The sequence below is a fragment of the Epinephelus lanceolatus genome, chromosome 20 (genome assembly GCF_041903045.1).
Source record: "Epinephelus lanceolatus isolate andai-2023 chromosome 20, ASM4190304v1, whole genome shotgun sequence".
NCBI lineage: Eukaryota > Metazoa > Chordata > Actinopteri > Perciformes > Serranidae > Epinephelus > Epinephelus lanceolatus.
In genome coordinates, this window is record NC_135753.1 from 4,991,671 (window position 1) to 5,014,479 (window position 22,809).

At 42.1% G+C, this 22,809-nt stretch overlaps 1 pseudogene across 1 annotated transcript in view; it reads right to left on the bottom strand.

The window, feature by feature from the left end:
• Positions 1–1,507: 1,507 nt before the first annotated feature.
• LOC117264752 (protein NLRC3-like) overlaps positions 1,508–22,809 on the bottom strand; it is a 54,426-nt pseudogene continuing 33,124 nt past the window's right edge. Inside the window, exons 8-10 of the transcript XR_013488297.1 lie at positions 9,579–9,752; positions 7,745–7,929; positions 1,508–7,124 (exon numbers count right to left, since the gene is read on the bottom strand). The product of XR_013488297.1 is annotated as a protein NLRC3-like (transcript). The remainder of the gene's footprint in view (positions 7,125–7,744; positions 7,930–9,578; positions 9,753–22,809) is intronic.

Genomic DNA, 22,809 nt, shown 5'->3' on the forward strand with positions numbered 1-22,809 from the left:
TAAAAAAATTCAACCAGTAGTTTGACTCCTTAAAAAAAACAGTATCTAGTCAGGACTCGCTGTCAAATATCAGATGTCTGTCAGTTGTTAGCAGTTCCCCCCAAACCTCTGTATTTCATTTGAACACCAAAACTGTTTGAGGCCTAACAAGGTCAAATTATCCAATGTTTCACAAGTAAGCAACTGAGCATCAACCAACGTGCGAAATGACAACATTGTTTTTAAATAGTTTTGTTTATTACAGAACAAAAATTCACTGACAGTTTCATGCAGGTGGAGGCTCTGACATGTGAACAGCCCAATACCAATATTTTATTTAGACCTCCTCTCATTCATCTGAAACATGTGGCATTTAGGGTCTGTTTATACAGTTCCATATATTTCTGAAAACGGGTAGGCCTATTTATCTTTGCATTTGCACCTATCATGTACACGTAACCGCTGTTTTTCTCGACAAAAATGGAGATTTTCAAAACTGGCTTCCAAAGTGAACGTTTTTAAAAAATATCCGTGGAAAAAAAATTTCTGTGGAGACGTGTAAACAGGATAGAAGGAGATTTTGGACAACAATGACATTGCAACCCAGTTTGTGTATCCCAATTAGGCGCCCAGTTACCACAACAACAATGGCCGATATATGCTGGGTTGTTTATGTTTTGTTAGCACTTTTGGGACTACTTACAGGCTTACAAATGAACTTAGCACTGCTGCATCAACATCACCGCTACATCGGCGCCAAAGACGTATGCTGTGCCCAATATTAGTAAGTGCATAGCAGCTAACTATGCTACATAAGTTTAAAATGTAGTTTATCATTGTTTTTATCACTAGCACCAAGAGGAAAACAAATCAGTGCATGCGCAGAATGTTCTTCTATGGTGTTTGACTTATGGCATATTGCCACCTACTGGCCTGGCATGCTAATTGCAGCAAAAAGCTGCCGTTTCTGCATTTTCGTGGAAACAGGGATATCGTTTTCACAACTGATCGTGTAAACCCGGAATTTTTTTTTATACAGGATAAATAAAAATCTGTTTTTATTTGTATCAGTATCCATGTAAACAAGGCCTTAGAGAAAGTGTGACAACTACTCCCTCTTTGGTGGTTGTTTCTGTGGTGTCCTTTTTACTGTTTTCCTGCAGGAAGTGGGCCGGCGTGCAGAGGTGTGACTGGAGAATGAGCCATACCTGAATCCAGTTTTCTCATTAAGCCACTGGGTCTATATAGAGGGCTGGATGTATCAGTTCCAGTCTCTCTCTGCTCCTGGCTAACAGGGTTTGTGGGTTGTTTTGTTATGTTAGTTTGATTTGCTTTCCCTTGCACTCACCTACACCACACATTCATTCCACCCAAGCACTCCCTACATCACTGATAATACTGATTCACACTTTTCACCTTATTTTTTAGTAATGTTTAAAATTGGTTAAATACATTTATTTTACTTTAACCAGAATTACTTGTGTGGTCTCCCTTGTTGGTCTGAACACAGTTCATGACAAAAGTGATGTTGACTTTAATCCTGTTTTAACATTTTTATTAAACTGGTGATGTCAACACATTGGTTTCAGCAATGCAGTCAGTTACAGAATATAATGATTCATATGAAATATGAACATAAACATACAGAAAAACAAGTACACAGAAATAAAATTCAGCACTGTTGAGAATGATCCTTTAACGGCAGACTTCTGCATTCTGACATCATGTCTACGTTTTTGTATGTGAGTTCACTGATCAGTTCTCCATCATTCAACAGCGTGCAGGTGTAACGCAAAGAAATACAGAGATTAGGGCTGTAATCAACCAAAGAAAATGTTGGTCGACTGAAGTTCTACCTACTCTTCAATCAATTGGTTGACGGGTGAAAAAATTGGCACGGGTTATCTGTAGGTTAACTAAATTACCTAAATCTACCTAGCAGCACTGTTTCCACAAAAGCATTGCTTTTCCTGTAACAGAGCTCAACATTAACACTTTGTAATCCAGCCTTGAACTACAGTGTCTTTTGGGAGACGTAGTAAAATAAATCTGTTGTGATAAATTCAACACTGAATGTCGTCTGTGATTACTTATCTGATTTCTGTTGAAAAATGTTTTAACTGAGTAAAATGCTGCACTCGTCACTGTCACCAGCCATCAAATCAGTGAAAAAGGAGCAGGACAAACCCAGCAAAGACCGACCGTCACAGAGGACAAATAAAAGTGCTGAACAACAACAGTTGACATTTTTCAGCTGGGAAATGAAAGGTTTTGGTGGACACACGGCCTTATTAAAGAAACACCAGTGATTGTCTGATCAAAGAGACTTTGATTGCACAAAAGTCTCACGACCAAACAATCTACCATTCAACCAAAACTTTATAGCCCCAACAGAGTTAACCACAGAGGTCACATGAGTTCTGTGTGCCTGTAAATTTACAGATATGTTGTCATAAACGGAAATACTCTGCAGAGTCACTTTAAGTTCTCCATATCTGAATGCATCTAGAGAGAGAGAAGACAGTTTACATCCGTGTCTGTGAAAACATGGATGCTTTACACATAGCTTGCCCCAACAGCACAGAAGATCTATACAATCAGCACAGTTTCAAGATTAGTGTCACCAATTCAGTATCTGACCAAACGTCTCCCCTTTGGTTGCTGAGATATGACGTTGAATAATGACCAGAAAAGCATTTTTGCAGAATACTGTGATGTCACAGGGAAGTTGACCTTTGACCTTTTGGATATAAAATGTAATCACTTCATCATTGTATCCTATCAGACCTTTGTGTAAAGTTTTATCATAATTAGCATATGAGGCGGTTATGACGTGCCACTGACTAGTCACAGGTAACACGGCTCTCCACTAACTTTCTGGAATATACCTGAAACTCTACTGACAGCTCGACAGACGACTATCTGCAGCCCTGTAAAGACTTCACTGGAAAGGATGCCGCCTAAAAGTTGTAAAAAAGGTCAGCAAACATCCAAAATGGGGATGCGAAGTGATGCGGCTAATGCAGAGGCTAACTCCTCCACGAATGATGCTAGCAGCATGGATAACGCAAGTGAGGGGATAGCGGGAGCAGGCATGCCCACAAACTGTGACATCCTGAGTGAGATTCGTTCTTTAAAGCAGGACATCACCAAACAATCTGCCGATGTGATGGAAGCAATAAACGGGATCAAGGTAGATACTGAATCCCATGCCAGGAGAATTGAAGAAGCAGAGGGGAGAATTTCACAAGTGGAGGATGACATAACAACTCTCCAACAGAAGGCTGAACGCCTGGAAGAAACGATCGAGATGTTGAGCAACAAAGTTCAGGACCAAGAAGACCGGGCAAGACGTTCTAATGTGAGGCTGGTCAGACTCCCTGAGAAAAACTGAGGGTACGGACATGTGCGCCTTCCTGGAAGAGTGGCTTCCTAAAACTTTGGGCGACACTCTCACTCCTGTTATTGAGAGAGCCCATTGTGTCGGCCAGGTAAACCCAAGCAGGTCTTCTACCGCACCCAGAACCATCATCATGAAATTTCTGAACTATAAGGACTGCAAGAAGACCCTGAGAGCAGCCAGGACGTTGGGAGAAGTGCGACACGAAAATCACTGTCTCGGTTTTTTCCCTGACTTGTCGTCTGAGACCCACAAGCGTCAGCGGCAATTTGACGGAGTCAAAGCCCGGTTCAGAGCCATGGATATACACTACGGGATGCTCTACCCTATATATATAAAACAAACAACTCTAAAAGTGCTTTATTAATGCTGAATAAAGAGGAGAGGGAACACCCACTGATTCAAGCTCAATTTGCCAAAGCTACAGAGGGGTTTACTTATTTGGGAATTAAAATAACTCCAGAGGTTGATAACATGTTGTCTGCCAATTATGACCCGCTGGTTAAAGGGGTAGAGGACATGCTCGAAAAATGGAGTTCATTTCCGATTTCCATGATTGGAGGAATTAATATCATAAAGATGTCAATATTATCCAAGTTCCTGTATCTCTTTCAATCAATCCCTCTTCCTCTTCCAGCCTCTTTCTTTAACAAACTGAGGAGAATTATCGCCAACTTTATTTGGAACAATAAGCGTCCTAGATTGCGTCTTTCCCTCCTTTACCTACCATTTGACAGGAGAGGGCTTAGACTGCCCAACATGAAACTTTACTACTGGGCTGCTCAACTTCAGGCTGCCATGTTCTATTTTCTGAATGGAGATGTTCCAATCTGGGTGGAGATGGAGAATAGTTCAACAGAACTTCCACTTTGTTCTTATGTGTATTCAGCACAAAGGAAAACGCTCTTGAAGCAAACACGCAACCCTTTTCTAAGAAACACCATATCTATTTGGCTTGAAGCCCACACCTTTTTGAATGAAAACATTAAACTATCATGCTTCACTCCTATCTGGGGAAATGATAGTTTTAAACCTGGGAGGTAAGATGCATGTTTCAAACAGTGGATAGATTTGGGGATAAGTAAAATGAAGGATTTATTTATTGATCACACTTTAATGTCATTTCAACAGCTGGTGGATAAGTATAACCTTCCCAGGAAACCTTTCTTTAAATACTTACAAATGAGAAGCTTCATACACGCTCAAAGTAAAACTTATGTGGAACCGCCATTATCTCCAATTGAGCAATTTACAGTTAACCATTTACAGGGCAGGGGTCAATTATCAAAGCTATATAACATGCTTTTAGATGGTTCGAGGGAAAACTCCCATTCTTATTTATCCCCTTAGAGGAATGAGCTACAGCTAGATATATCCACAGAGGAATGGGATAAGGCCTGTCTTTTGGCCCAAACCCAGAGTATTAACACAAGAGGCAGATTATTACAATACAAATGGCTCTTCAGAACCTACATTACTCCCGTTAAACTAAATCATTTCAATCCCAACATTCCAGACAATTGTTTTAAGTGTAACATAGAAAGAGGCACTTTGTTTCATTGCATATGTGAATGTCAGAAGCTCCAGACATTTTGGAAAGATACCCTTTGCTTGATTTCAAGATTAACGGAATGTATAATCCCTGTTGAACCTAAACTATGTCTATTTCATATATATCCTAAGGACTTTGTGGCAAATGCAAAGAAAAGAAAGCTCATTGATTTTTGTTTGATTGATTTGTTTGTTACAAATCAAGAGAGTAATAGCCTTAAAGTGGAAAGATGTTCAGAGTCCTGATCCCACTCAGTGGTTGAAAGAGATGTCTTCACATCTAGTTTTAGAAAAATTAACATACATTCTAAAAGGTAGAGTTGAAGAATTTAATGACATGTGGACACCCTTTTTGCATTTTATGGACAATCTGCCCAATGATTCCCATGAACAAAGATCAGATGACAGTTAATTGTTGTTTATTTTCAATGCCTTTTTTCTTTTACACTATACCTAAGAGTACAACAGTTTGACTCTGCTGCTCTTATACGGGAAATGGGATGATTGTACTTCCACCTGTATTTTATCTTTTCTTTCTCTTTATTTTCCTCTTCTCTTTAGTGCTTTGGATCTGTTTTCTGTAGTTGTGAAACTACCCTTCAAATTTTACCAACTAAAAAGTTAAGGTTTCATCCATTACTTATTTAGACACTTTTTGATTTATTTTATCCTTTCATTTACATAATGTAACCGCTTATGAGACACAGATATTATTGGCTTTCTTTACCTTTCCTATGTAAGTCTTCAAACTTAGGAGAAACGGGTTTCATGTCAGCTGATATGCTAGGGAAACATGAAATCCTAACTTCAACATGTGATTTTTTTTTGGGGGGGGGTATTTGGGGATGCTGTTATGAGTGTTTTGTATGTATGTTATGAGTGTTTTGTATGTTTGTCATTTAAAATGAGAAAATCAATAAACAGATTTTGAAAAAAATAAAAACAAAATTAGCATATGAGTTATGGCCAAAAACATGTTTTGTGAGGTCACACTGACATTTGACAAATTCCAATCAGTTCATCGTCGACACTTGCGCCAAACATGAAGAAATTCCCTCAAGATGTTCTTGAAATATTGCATTTAGGAGAATGGGACTAATGAATGGACAGTCAACCCGAAAACATAATGCTTTTGGCCAGCTATCCCCAGCATGGAGCAGGGGTGATTGCTCTGAGACAACAAGGGAGGCTGAACTTCCCCTAAAATTTCATAGAAGAAATGGTTAAATATGCACTATTGAATTTACATTAAAATCAGAATTTGCATTGCATTAAACGTGTGCTAGGATGCGTTTAACATCATGACTATGATGTTAAAACGTCAGCTGTTTATCACCAGTTTTCAAACGCGACCTCCCTGTCATTCTTGTGTCAGCACAGTGGACGCGGAGCCTCCAAACATTCCTATGAGACAGCGCTGAGCAGGTTTTTTTCATGCAGCAAAGCGAGACGGTCATTGGATAAATGCGACAAAATTGTCACTTCCAGGGAGGCTCAGCTTCCCTGGGACCTAATGGAGCGGTAGGCGGGAGAGGACGCTCGGTGTATGCATGATGATTGGAGGAATTGTCTAAAAGGCTGAACCCCTTTGTGACTGACAGCACTTTGGAAATACACAGCGGCATCGTCGCATTTCGAGCTCAGTCCTATGCGGATATTTGCGAGTGGAGTCTACTGACAGAGTGCCATCTGGAGTTCCTTATTTCCATAAGCGATATAGCTCATTTTCACTGTCCGTACAAACCATCTAAAAATCTTTGAGGTGTATTTTGCTGTGGTTCTTTGGCATGAGTGTGGCTGAAAAACAGCTTCAATTAAATGTTCCTTTTATAAGTTACTGCCTCGCTACAATATGACAAATTTTATGATGTAAACTTAAAGTGAGCTTCCCCTGTTTGAAAGACCAGCAGCCGCCACTGGCACGGAGGCATAGAAAACCCAGGTGAAGGTGGAGGGGTGGTTGAGTGTGGAGCAGAAGGGGTGGAGGAGTCTCAGTGTATTTGCAGAGACAGTGTAGAAGGACAGACCAGCAGCTGATGAGACTCTGTCAGATCCAGAGGACCACACAGGGATGATGGTGGACTTGACATTAGTGGAGCTAAGAGCAGAGCAGCTCAGACAGCAGCACTGAGATACATCTCCACTTCTTGGGATTCCTTCATCAGTCACTGCTGGATGAAGCTCTCACTTCCATCTGATAGAGAGAGAGAAGAAGTCATACAACAGAAATCATGACTCAGTGTTTACAGAGACTCTCTTCATCAGCTGTCAGTCATTGATGCAGCACATCCAGTATAAAGAGCAGCAGGGATTTCAGTCCTGTTCACACCACCAATATTTAAACCAAACAAATCAGCTCCTACATGTCCACCCAAAGACTGAAGAGAAAAACATCAGCTGTGATTACTGGACTTCAGCAGAGCTTCTGCTCTGTATAAAGACCACATGGTTATTAATTGTAATGATGGTTCTATGAAATAAGAGCCAGTGATCTGCAGGCCTCAGTCAGACTGATCTCAGAGCTGTTTGATGGTACGACAGTTTGATGAATGAGGAACACTGTCTCTGTACATCTGCTGATGCTGTCACCTGTAACACAGCTTAATTTTCTGGAGACATGAACACAACAGCAGCAGTCATCTTCACATCAACTCAAACACATGATCACAACAAGCTTCTGGCTGATCTGCTTGGCTGACTGTTCTCTCTCTCTGTCTTTCTGTCTAATCCTGAAGCCTGTCACCATTCTCTTCTCACAGCTTCACTGAGGTAACACATCACAGCATGCTGAAACAAGCATGGACTGACTCCAACCTTCTACTGACCGCAGAGTCTCCAGTGTACAGTTTGGATTCCTCACAAGGTCAGACAGTAGCTTCACTTCTGATTCCTGCAGGTTGTTGTCACCCAGCTGCAGCTCTGTCAGATGGGAGGGGTTGGACTTCAGAGCTGAGGCCAGAGAAACACAGCTGATCTCTGACAAACTGCAGAAACTCAGTCTGAATAAAGAATAAATGATGTAACTTTAGAGGACAGTGTTCCTGCTTGAAAACATTCAATGTTTATTATCATTATTATTATTATTATTAGTAGTAGTAGTAGTAGTAGTAGTAGTATTACTAATACTAATAACAATAATAAGAATAAATGTTTTATAACTCAGGCTATGACTGATACATGAACAAACCCCTCTGGAAAACCTTTTAGAATGTAGATAGGAATTAAACTGGAAAGTTTGGTGTATGTAAGTACTATTGAAATGGAGATTCTGGCTCAGAGAAAAAAAAACAATTTTGAAAAAAATGTAGTTTTATAACTAAGTTTGGGAACAAAGACCACGTTTCCAACACATTCCATTTCCACCCAAACACACCTGATCCATTCTCTTCCTCATCCAAGCCTCCCATATCCTAGGTTACAAACTTAATTGTTGACTGACTTGTCAGTCCTTGTATCCAGAAAGTAAGACAATTAGCACCAACCTTTGACACTCTTTCAACTCTAGTCCCACTGTTTTGAGTCCTTCTCTATACAACAGAGCCACTTCAACTGCTTATAGGCAGCAAGTCCTTGACCACATCATAAAATTCTTGACCACTGCTCTTTAAGTGAACCTCATGTACATGCGCTATGATTTAAACATCTGAAATGCCCCTGCACTCTTGAAGTCTTTTCTTGGGGGCTCTCCTCAAATCCAAGTTTACAAAGAGACATCTCCCCCACTCAGTCTCAACTCATCCATTTCCTGCAAATCCATCATCACACTTGTCCATGATCTGTAGACCCAGCCTTCATCCCTAATCCCTAATCCTTTCATCAGTTGACCCTCAACCTTTCATCCCTCAATCCTCATCCTTTCATCCCTTTGACCCTCATCCCTTCAACTTACATTTTATTATCCTTTATCCCCTCATCCTCTGATTCTCATCTCTTTATCCCCTGATCCCCCAATCCTCATCCCTTCATCCTTTCCTCCAGACTTTTAATCCATCATATGCAATGAACTTTTCTGAATCTATCTTTATTGCCATAGTCTTTGTTAGTGAAATGGCTTTTAAAGATATGAACTGTAAAATTCTATAAATATTTAGACAAAACATAAGATACTACAGGTGAATAGGGTAAAACTTCAAACTGATAGATATCACCATGAAACTTTCCCAGTTGATTACTTCCATTGAGACAGTTATTTTATGTATTACACATTTTCTAAAATGTAAATTTCAGAAAATATGCAAATGAGGCATTATCTAATTTAACATACATACATATTTGCCTATTTTTCATGAAATAAATCTGAACTGAAATTTGATGGGGGTTTTTTCCCACTAGTCTGAAAGAAGACATGATATGGAGGCAAAATAGCCCAAAATATCAAAATTGAAATTTGCATGAAACCATTTCCACCTGTAGTGTCTCCCTATAAGATGAAGATCAAGTGTTTAAGAGTTTCAGAGAGAATTATCCAGCATAGGATTTTTAGGTTATATTAAGGTTTTAAATGTGTAGCTCAACATTGCTCGGCCACAGTCAGTGAATTAAGACACTGAAGAAGAAAGAAGATTTCAGCATTATGCTTAGTGAGTTTAGTGTCTACAAAACTTAAAAATCATATTAATCTCAGCACAGAAAAAAAATGGTGTCTAACCCCAGAGTCTCCAGTTTACAGTGTGGACTCTCCAGAAAATCACACAGCAGCTTCACTCCTGAATCCTGCAGCTTGTTGTAGCCCAGCTTCAGCTCTGTCAGATGGGAGGGGTTAGACTTCAGAGCTGAGGCCAGAAAAACACAGCTGATTTCGGTCAAACTGCACCAGTTCAATCTAAATAAAGAAAATATGATATAGATAAAAATCAATTTATAATCCAAACAGATGTCTTAGGGTTTAAAATATTTAGCTCAACATTGTTCAATAAGCTTTTCTCTAAAATAACGAGTGACTTCATTTTTGTAAATCATCATAATGTAAGCCCTCTACAGACATCATCCAAATATCATCACAGTAATAATTTTTTTTGTAAACATGGTGTTTCTCTTTCTAATAAAACTGATAACACTTTGGGTAGTCCTTTAGATTTCTCAGAATGATATAACGTTACAATTTGAGTCAACACAACTAAATGACGTAAGGGATATCATTAAAAATCAGAAAAACACCACTGCTTGCCATGATGAATTTAGTAGTTCATTAATAAAAGAAGAATCTAATTACAACTGTTACCTCTTACTCATATTTTAGGCTGATCTATGGAAATTGGTATTGTTTCCAAGAATCTTAAAAAAACAACATTATACCTTTATTTTTAAACTGGGGATCTATATCTACATCTATTTTACCTTACCTTTGAAAAATTTAGGAAAAACTAATTTACTCCAGAATTTTAAAGCATTTAAACAAGAGTAGCATATTACAATGGCATCAATATGGATTTAGAAAGGATGAGTCTACTTAGATAACCCTTTTACATATCATAGACAAAAGACATGCAGCTACAAATGATAAGAAACTTGCACTTGGTATTTTTTGATCTCTCTAAATTATGTGACACCGTTAATCATGACATTTTGTTTGCCAAATCAAAACACAGTGGTTGCGGGGGGCACTAGTGTGCATGTGGAGGATGTAGACGTGTTTAGCCAGTGCTCCTCTCTGCGATTTGCAAAATCATTTTAATACCACATCTTTTCTGCTCATAAACTGTGAGAGTGAATATATATGCTTCCCTAAGAACTATAACGAGCTGAGAACTCAACATGCCGAAACCAAACATTCCCAGCAGATCCAAAATCGCGGATGGACAAGCTACCGGAATGAGAGCTAATGGTAATGCTAACAGCAGGTCTGCTGACGACTCTCCCATCCAGCCGGACGCACCTCCAGACAAGACTTTGGCATTGTGTAAAGAGATGTCTGAATCAGTCCTGCGCTGCATTAATGAACGTTTTGATGCTTTTCTCGCAGCCTCGCAGGCCGAGCTACAAGCCCGTGTGGCTAGCCAGGAGCAGGCCACTAACGACGTTGACACACGCATGCTAACGCTTGAGGCTAAATGCTCTGAGCTGGCGAAGCATAACACTCAGCTTCACGCTAAAGTGCAAGACCTGGAGGCCCGCTCTCGGAGACATAATATCAAAATCGTGGGAATACAAGAGGGTGAGGAAGAGGGTAAGCCCACTGAATTAGTTTCCAGACTAATCCCCAAACTGCTTGGTGTTGAACACTTCCCGTATCCAGTTAAGGTTGACCGGGCACACCGCTCCCTTCAGCCGAAGCCGGCCGCCGGCGCTAAACCGCGCACCATTCTGGCACGTATCCACCACTTTCAGGAGAAAGAATTAATCCTTCGCCGTGGCAGACAACAGCCCATGGAGTATAAAGGGGGTAAGGTGCTGATTTTTCCGGATTATACCAGCGAAGTGATGGCCCAGTGCCGTGCCTTCCGAGATGTGATGCAGGCTCTGCGCGACGGAAGAGTGAAACACACCCTACGGTACCCGGCCAAGCTCTATGTTTATCCCCGGGATGGCGAGGCGCCCATGATCTTCGCAGACCCCGAAGAGGCAGCGCATTCCCTGGGAAGGAATAATCTACGCGAAGGGGAGTAAATCCACACATTAACACTCTTTTCTCAACCCATGGTCGCACCGAGATGGGGCAACTATTTCTTCAAAGCGGCTGGATAGCCACTCGCAGCACTGGGACCTCTCTGTGTACATTGTTTACATACACCTGTCATTACATGTATCAGTCATAGCCTGAGTTATAAAACATTTATTCTCATTTTCCTTGTTCTAACAACTTTGTTTTAGCGGTATTATACAGTTTTTTGACATTATGATGTCGCGGGGAAGGAAGATAGTGATAACATAGATAGTAATTGCTGTATTTGCCCAGCAGCTCCCTTTAAGATGAATGTAGGATGCTACGTGCCAGGTTCAGGTAGGCACAAGGCAGGGTGGGTGGGGGAATATGTTGTTTTTGTATGTGGCTCAGACATGTTTGTGTTATTTGTTTTTCTGTGTGATGTTTTTCAAACGCTGCCAGCCAATTCACAATGGTTAATATGCTTTTGCTCAACTATGTCATCTTTTCCTTTACTCATGTATGCAGGGGTCCCAGGATAGAGTAAGAGTAGGAGGCAAGGATGTCACAATAGTTTCATGGTATGTCAAGGGGCTAGGTCATGTTGTTAAGAGGGACAAGGTTTTCCGACATCTTAAATCTTTATCTACAGATGAGATATTCCTGCAAGAGATACACATTAGAGCAACTGAGCAACACAAACTGCGGTGCAGCTGGATATCCCAGATATATCAGTCGTCGTTTACCTCTCGCGCTCGTGGTGTGGCTATCCTTTTCAAGAAAAATATTCTGTTTCAACTCACCTCCCTTAACACAGATTCTAACGGCAGGTACATTATGGTGTCTGGGAATATTAATTCATTTCCTTTAACCTTCCTAAACATTTACGGTCCGACTGTAGATGATCCTAATTTTTTCAAAAAGGTTTTTGACTTGTTGCCAGATGCCACCAACTCTTCGGTTGCGAATTTTATAAGAAATTCTGTAACATTCTCGCTCCACTTTTGCTTAGGATGATGGTGAGTTCTAAAAGAGACAAAACCTTGCCTAAAACACTTTATGAGGCTAATATCTCCCTCATTCTGAAGAAGGGCAGAGAGGAAACAGACCCAGCCAGCTACAGACCTATTGCACTTCAGAACTCTGACAGGAAGATAATAACCAAAATATTAGCTGGCCGACTAAATAGGCACTTGTCATCTATAATCCACGCTGACCAGACAGGGTTCATCCCTGGTAGATATTCTTTTTCCAATGTCAGACGCCTTCTTAATATTATGTATGTTGATCATGCTGAAGCCAGTGGAGCAGCAATTTTGTCTCTAGACGCACACAAGGCTTTTGACCAGGTCGAGTGGCCGTATATGTTAGAATCCCTGTACAGATTCGGGTTCGGTGACTCGTTTATATCTTGGGTGAGACTGATATACGCTAGCCCGATGTGTTCCATCTTAACCAATGGCAATAGGTCGGCCCCATTTCCTTTACGTCGCTCGGTTCAGCAGGGCTGTCCTCTCTCGCCTGCCCTCTTTGCTGTCGCGCAGGAGCCCCTCGCCTTAAAAATAAGAGCCCATCCGGAGATTGTGGGTCTGGAAGTGGGGGGCACAGAAATGCTCATTAGTCTGTATGCAGACGACGTCATATTAGGTCTAAAAACACCAGAAAAATCTGTTCCCCTTTTGCTAGAACTGATTACCTCGGTAAGCTTCGGTAAGTTGTCTGGATACACAATTAACTGGACAAAAAGCGAATTTATGCCTCTTTCCAGCACTTACACGCCAGGCTTCTTAGAAGGTATCCCTTTTAGACTGGTTAAAGATCACTTTACATATCTTGGCCTGACAATACCCAAGGAACCCAGACTCATATTTAAGTTAAATTTCTCTGAGTTCGTTGCTAAGCTTAAGCGAAATATAGAGGGTTGGAGGATCTTGCCTCTGTCTATGATTGGCCGTATCAACTCGATTAAAATGGTTTCCCTTCCCAGGTTTCTTTACCTTTGTCAGAATCTCCCTATTTTCCTCACGTCAGCTTTTTTTAAAGAACTAGACTCCATAATTTTGCCATACGTTTGGAATACATACGTGATTGGAAAGAATCACAGGATCTCAAAAGCCCATTTACAAAAGCCCAAGTCAGAGGGAGGGCTGGGTTTACCCATATTTAGACATTATTACTGGGCTGCTAACGTCAGGACATTGATGTTCTGGCAGCAGGAATCTCCAGGCAGTTTGGCCCCTGGGGCCCCCTCCTGGCTGAATATGGAGGCCAACTCTGTAGTCAAATCCTCCTTGTCAGCCTTGTTGTTCTGTAAAATAGAGAAACCTGACATTTTAAGGAGTCAAAGTTTTGTTATTAAAAAACTATTAAAAATTCTGAACCAGGTCAGAAAAGCCTTGAGTTTGCCAGCGACCTCTGTACATACACCCATCTGCTTCAACCATTCCTTTATACCTTCGAGATCAGACAGAGTTTTCCATGCCTGGAGGGAGAGGGGTCTTACCTCTATCAAGCATTTGTATGTGGGTGGACGTTTTGCTTCTTTTGAGGAATTGCGGGTGAAATTTGAGTTACCCCACTTATACCATTTTCGTTACCTGCAAATCAGAGATTATGTTCGATCCAAAATCCCTAATTTCAAAACTCTTTCTAAGGAGCATGTGTTTTTTGATATCTTGAAGAAGCCCCCTGACTCCAGACATCTCATTTCCAGTTTTGTGCATTTGTTTGATGATTGTAATAGGGCTACCACAGATGGGATGAGGGAGGCCTGGAAAGGGGAGCTAGGCATTGAGCTGTCTGAGGCTGCATGGGAGAGGTGTTTAACTATGATACAGTCTTGCTCAGTTAACAGCAGACATCAGCTGATCCAATTCAAGGTTGTTCATCGTCTTAACTACTCTAAACTCAGGCTGCACAAGATTGCTCCTTCTGTCTCACCGCTGTGCGACAGATGTCAAGTCTCTGAGGGCACACTGTCTCACGCCTTCTAGTTCTGCCCCTCGCTGACTGGATTCTGGGACAAAATATTTGACTGGCTTTCCAAGGCTTATAAAAGATCTTTCCAACCGGAGGCTGAACTCGCCATCTTTGGCTGCTCACAGACTACAGCAGGCCTACCTGCAGCAATGCGGCAGTCTCTGATGCTGGGGATGATTGTTGCAAAAAGACTCATTTTGATGGAAGTCGACATCTCCCCCCTCCTTTCAGAGGTGGCTTGCTGATATGACTTCAGTCATACGAATGGAAAGACTCAGGTTCACAAGGACTAATTCAATTGGAAAGTTTTTGACTATTTGGGGCCCCTTCCTTGCCCACTTGGATGAGGTCAGGACGGACAACTGGTAGCTTTATTGTCTATCTATTTATTTATTCATTTATGTATTTGTGTACTGTAATCTTTTAACTAATGTCACAGATGTTCCCCTTTAATTTCATTTTACATGTCTGAGCCGGGGTGTTATTGTTATGTCTGTTTTTCTTGAAAAACTGCAAAATAAAATTGTTAAAAAAAAACAAAATAAAAAACACAGTGGTTGCCAAAGTGATATATTTAAGTACCTAACTAGCTGCATGAGTGGGAAACTGAGGAGTCTGGGTAATGAAGTTCCTTCATGGGCAAATGCACTGAAAAGATCGGGTTTCCCGATCGGGTTGAAGGTGTGCTGATGGATTCACGTCATCAACTCATAAACTGAGTATCATTCAAGTTAAAGTTCCACCTTAAAAGTCACCGGCGGGAGGCCCTGAAGGACTGCTTCGAGACCACTGTTTGGGAGGTACTCAGCGATTCCCATGGGGAGGACAGGATATAAAAGCTCTCCTGAAGGAGAAGCAGAGAGCTTTGAACTCTGGAACTAAGGAGGAGCTGAAGGCCATGCAGACGGAGCTACGGAGAAACATCAGGTGGGGAAAGGAAGAACATAAGATGGAGGAACAGCTGCAGCAGAGTGACGTCAGTGGAGTATGGAGAGGTTCAATTCAATTTTAATTCAATTCAATTTTTATTTATAAAGCCCAATATCACAAATCACAATTTGCCTCAGGGCTTTACAGCATACGACATCCCTCTGTCCTTAAGACCCTCACAGCGGATAAGGAAAAACTCCCCCAAAAAAAAAACCCTTTAACGGGGAAAAAAAACGGTAGAAACCTCAGGAAGAGCAACTGAGGAGGGATCCTTCTTCCAGAACGGACAGACGTGCAATAGATGTCGTACAGAACAGATCAGCATAATAAATTAACAGTAATCCGTATGACACAATGAGAGAGAGAGAGAGAGAGAGAGAGATAGAGAGAGAGAGAGAGAGAGAGATAGATGCAGGTAATGACAGTAGCTTACAACAACATTAATGAAAGTAATAATATTATAGTTATAGTTCTGGCTACTGTGGTACAATATGTTGAAAGTATGTATTAATATCTGACAGTATACTTGTGTGATAATAGTCATATGTGTATAATAACAGTAGAAGTATGACTAATGACTAATGATGGCAGCAGCAGCAGGAGGCATCTGGCAGGACCACGGCAGCAGCACAACCACACACGTCACGCTGTCCAGGCACCGCTGCGGTATGAGTTAATCTGAGAGACAGTGGAGCACAAAGGCTCCGGAGAAGAAGCCGAGTTAGTGACATCCAGAATGGCCGAGTTAGCAAGATGCAGTAATAGGATGAGAGAGATAGAGAGAGAGAGAGAGAGAGAGAGAGGGAGAGAGAGGGAGCCCGGTGTATTATAGGGGGTCCTCCGGCAGACTAGGCCTAAGTCAGCCTAACTAGGGGCTGGTACAGGGCAAGTCTGAGCCAGCCCTAACTATAAGCTTTATCAAAGAGGAAAGTCTTAAGTCTAGTCTTAAATGTGGAGACGGTGTCTGCCTCCCGGACCGTAACAGGAAGATGATTCCACAGGAGAGGAGCCTGATAGCTGAAGGCTCTGGCTCCTGATCTGCTTTTGGAGACTTTAGGGACCACGAGTAACCCTGCGTTCTCAGAGCGCAGTGTTCTGGTGGGATAATATGGCACTATGAGCTCTCTAAGATATGACGGAGCTTGACCATTTAGAGCTTTATAAGTTAACAGTAGGATTTTAAATTCAATTCTGGATTTTACAGGGAGCCAGTGTAGAGAAGCTAAAACAGGAGAAATATGATCTCGTTTCTTAGTTCCTGTTAGTACACGTGCTGCTGCATTCTGAATTAGCTGGAGAGTTTTTAAGGACTTACTAGAGCTACCTGATAATAGAGAGTTACAGTAATCCAGCCTTGAGGTAACAAAAGCGTGGACCAATTTTTCTGCATCTTTTCGGGTCAGGATAGGCCTAATTTTCGCAATATTACGCAGATGAAAAAATGCAGTCCGTGAGGTTTGCTTTAAATGAGAATTAAAAGACAAATCTTGATCAAATATTACTCCGAGGTTTCTTATGGTAGTGGTAGAGGCCAGAGCAATGCCATCTAGAGAAACTATGTCATCAGATAAAGAGTCTCTGAGTTGTTTGGGGCCAAGAACAATAACTTCAGTTTTGTCTGAATTTAACATCAGGAAATTGGTGCTCATCCAATTTTTTATGTCTTTAAGGCAGTTATGGAGTTTAGTTAATTGATTACTTTCTTCTGGCTTCATCGATAAATACAACTGTGTATCATCCGCATAACAATGGAAATTTATAGAGTGATTTCTAATGATGTTACCTAAAGGAAGCATATATAGAGTAAATAGGATTGGTCCGAGCACAGAACCTTGCGGAACTCCAAAACAAACTTTGGTACGTAAGGATGATTCATTACGAACATCAACAAATTGAAAACGATCAGATAAATAAGATTTAAACCAGCTTAGTGCTGAACCTTTTAGGCCAATTAAGTGATCCAGTCTCTGCAGTAGAATTTGATGGTCAATTGTGTCAAACGCCGCACTAAGATCTAATAAAACAAGAACAGAGACGAGTCCTTTGTCTGAAGCAATCAGAAGGTCATTTGTAATTTTAACTAGAGCTGTCTCAGTGCTATGATGCACTCTAAATCCTGACTGAAATTCCTCAAATAAATTATTATCCTGGAGAAAATCACACAGCTGGTCTGCGACTACTTTCTCAAGGATCTTTGAAAGAAAGGGAAGATTAGATATTGGTCTATAGTTGGCTAACACCTCTGGATCCAGGGTGGGCTTTTTTAGGAGAGGTTTAATTACAGCTACCTTAAAAGACTGTGGTACATAGCCTGTTAATAAGGATATATTGATCATATCTAATATATGAGTGTTAACTAAAGGAAAGACCTCCTTAAGTAGCCTAGTTGGGATGGGGTCTAAGAGACACGTTGATGATTTAGATGAAGAAATCACTGCAGTCAATTCTTGAAGAGAAATTGGGGAGAAGCAATCTAAATATATATTAGGTTCTACAGCTGTGTTTGAGGTTAGATAGGTAGGCCTACCATCTGAGGGCAGGAGGTCATGAATTTTGCCTCTAATAGTTAGAATTTTGTCATTAAAAAAGCTCATAAAATCATTACTGCTAAGGGCTAAAGGAATACAAGGCTCAATAGAGCTTTGACTCTCAGTCAGCCTGGCTACAGTGCTGAAAAGAAACCTGGGGTTGTTCTTGTTTTCTTCTATTAATGCTGAGTAATAGTTTGCTCTGGCATTGCGGAGGCCCCTCTTATAAGTTTTGAGACTGTCTGTCCAGATTAAACGAGATTCTTCCAGTTTGGTTAATCGCCAATTCCTTTCAAATTTTCGCGATATTTGTTTTAACCTACGGGTTTGAGAGTTATACCAAGGAGCAAACTTTCTTTGCTTTGTTAACTTCTTTTTAAGAGGAGCTACAGAGTTGAGCGTTGTTCACAGCGAGCCTACGGCGCTATCAACAAAATGATCAATTTGGGAGAGGTTAAAGTCGGCACGGGAAACCTCTGTTACTGTGAAGGTATTGGTATTGAATTTAACGACGAAGTAATCTTTTCCTTAAATTTTGCGACAGCACTATCTGATAAACATCTAGTATAGTAACTGTTGCTGAGTGGCGTGTAATCGAGTAAAAAGAAATCAAAAGTAATCAGATAATGATCTGATAGCAAGGGATTCTGTGGAAAGACTTTTAGGTTATCAATTTCAATTCCATACGTCAGAACTAGATTGAGGGTATGGTTAAAACAATGAGTGGGTTCATGTACACCCTGACTGAAGCCAATGGAGTCTATTAATGAGATAAACGCGGTAGCCAGGGAGTCATTATCAACGTCGACATGAATGTTAAAATCGCCTACAATAATAACTTTATCTGATTTAAGAACTAAACTGGATAAAAACTCTGAGAATTCAGATACAAATTCAGAATATGGGCCAGGAGCACGGTACACTATAACAAATAAAAGTGGCTGCGAGGTTTTCCAGGTCGGATGTAAAAGACTAAGAACGAGGCTTTCAAATGAATTATAATCTAGTTTAGGTTTAGGGCTGATTAACAGACTAGAGTTAAAAATGGCTGCAACTCCCCCTCCTCGGCCGCTGCCTCGAGGAATGTGGGTATTATTATGACTGGGAGGAGTGGACTCATTTAGACTAACATATTCATCTTGACACAGCCAGGTTTCAGTGAGACTGAGTAAATCAATATGATTATCTGATATTAATTCGTTTACTAACACTGCTTTAGACGATAGAGACCTGATATTTAACAGTCCGCATTTAATTCTCCTGTTTTGTCTTTCTGTCACAGAAGAGGTTTTAATTTTTATGAGGTTGTTATGCACAACTCCTCTTTGTTTAATTTTAGATTTAAATAATTTAGGTGGTCGGGGGACAGACACCGTTTGTATAAAACTATAAAAACTATGGCTGGGTAACTGAACTAGAAGCTCAGAGAGGCGTTTAGGACTGCAACTCTCTGTCCTGGTCTCAACTCTGGGTTATCAGGGATTTAAATTACTAATAAAGTTTGCCAGGTTCCTAGAAATGAGAGCAGCTCCATCCAAAGTGGGGTGAATGCCGTCTCTCCTAATAAGACCAGGTTTTCCCCAGAAAGTTTGCCAATTATTAACAAAACCCACATCGTTTGCTGGACACCACCTGGACAACCAGCGGTTAAATGATGACATGTGGCTAAACATGTCATCACTGGTCAGATTTGGGAGGGGTCCAGAGAAAACTACGGAGTCGTTTTTGCATATTCACACACCGAGGCAATATTAATTTTAGTGACCTCCGATTGGCGTAACCGGGTGTCATTGCTGCCGACGTGAATAACAATCTTACTGAATCTACGTTTAGCTTTAGCCAGCAGTTTTAAATTTGATTCAATGTCGCCCGCTCTGGCCCCAGGGATACATTTGACTATGGCCGCTGGTGTTGCTAACTTCACGTTCCTCAGAATAGAGCTGCCAATAACCAGAGTTTTATCCTCAGCGGGTGTGTCGCTGAGTGGGGAAAAGCGTTTGGAAACGTGAACAGGCTGGAGGTGAGCCGTGGGCTTCTGCTTGGAGCTGTGCTTCTGGCGAACCGTAACCCAACCTCCCGGCTGAACGGGAGTTACCGGAGGACAGTTAGCAGAGGCCAAGGCTATGCTATGTGGCTCCGCACTGGCTACAGGGGGCTGGCTAACTACCGCAGCTACTGAATGGTTTTCCATGGTGTGGAGCCGCGCTTCTAATTCACTAAGCCTCGCCTCCAACGCAGCAAATAAGCTACACTTATTACAATTACCACTGTCGCTAAAGGAGGCAGAGGCATAACTGAACATCTGGCACACCGGGCAAGAAAGAGCAGGAGAAGGAGAGGCCATGGCTAAGCTAAAGTAGCTAACAAGGCTAAGAGCGTGCAAACAACAGCTAAGAGATTAGCGAGAAAGTCGTAGAAAGAAGGAGAGCTATAAGTGCTTAAACAGAACCAGTGTGGGTTATGACTTGAAGTAGACGTTAAAGCAGCGTTAAAGCAACTGAGGTGAGAAAGCAGGCTAGCAGAATTCACCAGAGCAGTACAGAGACGCTGTCACAGAAACACCGGAAATGACACAACTCGCTTACCGCAATACGTCAGCACGTCAATGACAAGACAGTCTGTCTGGTCTGAAAACCATCTCAGGACACAAACAACTAGACTCCCAGGCCAGAGGCGACCAGCAGTGGGTGAATGATCTGAATCTGTTCTTGAATAGATTTGATCAGTCTGCCCTTCCCCTGGCACAGACATCACGGCTGCAACCCCCACATCCTCACCTTCACCTTCCCCCCCACCTACACTCCTGGCACACTGCTTCGACACCTCCCCCACCCCCGCTTCCCCGGACATCTCACCACCCCTCCCCCCACCTCACCACCCCCACCCCCAAGCACACAGCCCCCCTGCTCCAGCTTGTCCTTCACTACCTGTCAGGTGAGAGATCAGCTGAGGAGGATAAAGACGAGGAAGGCTGCGGGTCCAGATGGCATCAGCTCCAGGCTCCTGAAGTCCTGCGCAGACCAACTGTGTGGGATAGTTGAAACCATCTTCAACCTGAGCCTGAGGAGAGTAGCACAGCTGTGGAAGACATCCTGCGTGGTACCTGTGCCCAAGACTCTGCACCCCAAGGACTTCAGCAGCTTCAGACCGGTGGCATTAACATCACACCTCATGAAGACTCTGGAGCGCCTGGTCCTGTCTCGTCTCTGCCCCGCAGTAGGCTCTTCAATGGACCCACTGCAATTTGCCTACCAGCCTGGCACTGGGGTGGACGACGCCGTCATCTTCCTCCTGCATAAAGCTCTTTCTCACCTGGAGAAGCCCAGAAGCTCTGTGAGAATCATGTTCTTTGATTTCTCCAGCGCTTTCAACACCATACAGCCTGCACTTCTGAGGGACAAACTGGAGCACATAGGGGTGGCTAATCATCTCACATCCTGGATCCTGGACTACCTCACGGACTGGCCGCAGTATGTCAGGACCCAGGATTGTGTATCGGACTTGGTTGTCTGCAGTACGGGGGCCCCGCAGGGGACGGTGCTGGCACCGTTCCTCTTCACCCTCTACACTGCAGACTTTTCATACGACACCCCCACCTGTCATCTGCAGAAGTTCTCCAACGACTCTGCCATAGTCGGCCTCATCACAGATGGGGACTACAGGGAGTACAGAGAACTGAACCAGGACTTTGCGGACTGGTGCCTGAGGAACCACCTTCAGATCATTGTGGGGAAAACCAAAGAGCTGGTGGTGGATTTCCGCAGGCACAGACTCCTCCCCCCAAGACCGGTGAACATTCAGGGAAAGGACATTGAGATGGTGACATCTTATAAGTACCTGGGTGTTCATCTTAATAAACTGGACTGGACTAATCACATAACAGCACTATACAGGAAAGGCCAAAGCAGACTCTACCTGCTGAGGCGGCTCAGGTCTTTTGGAATGCAGGGGGTGCTCCTGACGACCTTCTTTGACACTGTGGTGGCACCAGCCATCTTTTACGGAGTGGTCTGCTGGGGCAGCAGCGTCTCGGCTGCAGATAGGAAGAGACTGGACAAGCTGATCAAGAAGGCCAGCTTTGTCGTGGGATGCTCTTTGGACTCTGTGCAGGTGGTGGGAGAAAGGAGGATGACAGCCAAGCTGTCATCTCTGAGGACTAATCACTCCCATCCTCTGCAGGAGGCGATAAAAGCTCTGGAGAGCTCCTTCAGTGATTGATTCACCCAAAGTGTGTGAAGGAATGCTATCGCAGGTCCTTCCTGCCTGCTGCTGTCAGGCTACATAACCAGCACTGCTCACAGTAAACTGCACCATGGACACTTTAGGGACACTATGGACACTTTATTAACACCACTATGAGCATTGTTGTCCCCCATGTTGTTGTTTATTTGCACATACAATATTCAATTTGCACTAAATATGTTCACTTTAATCCATTGCTCACTTTTTATCCACTGCTCATCATTATTATTATTATTTATTGCTGTTTCTTGTATTTTTTGTACTTTTTTTTGCATGCCTAGTTTTTTAAGTTTTTAAATACTAAAATCTTTAATCTGACTCTTTCCCCTTGACTGCTGTAACACTGGGAATTCTCAATTGTGGGATCAATAAAGGTGTATCTTATCTTATCTTATCTTATCTTATCTTATCTTTCCATCTTACAACACACTTGCACTTAACATCACATAAATGAACAAATCTCCCGTGGAGTCCAGTGATCCCAACAGCTATCTACCGTGGAAAAAGCCAAATCAAATTGCACCTTTCAATGTTTGGATGACCGGAGGAACCAAAAGACCTCTTGGTGTTCTTTGAAAAAGGTAAGGATTTTCTGGCTTTCCACCCTCTTACTGATA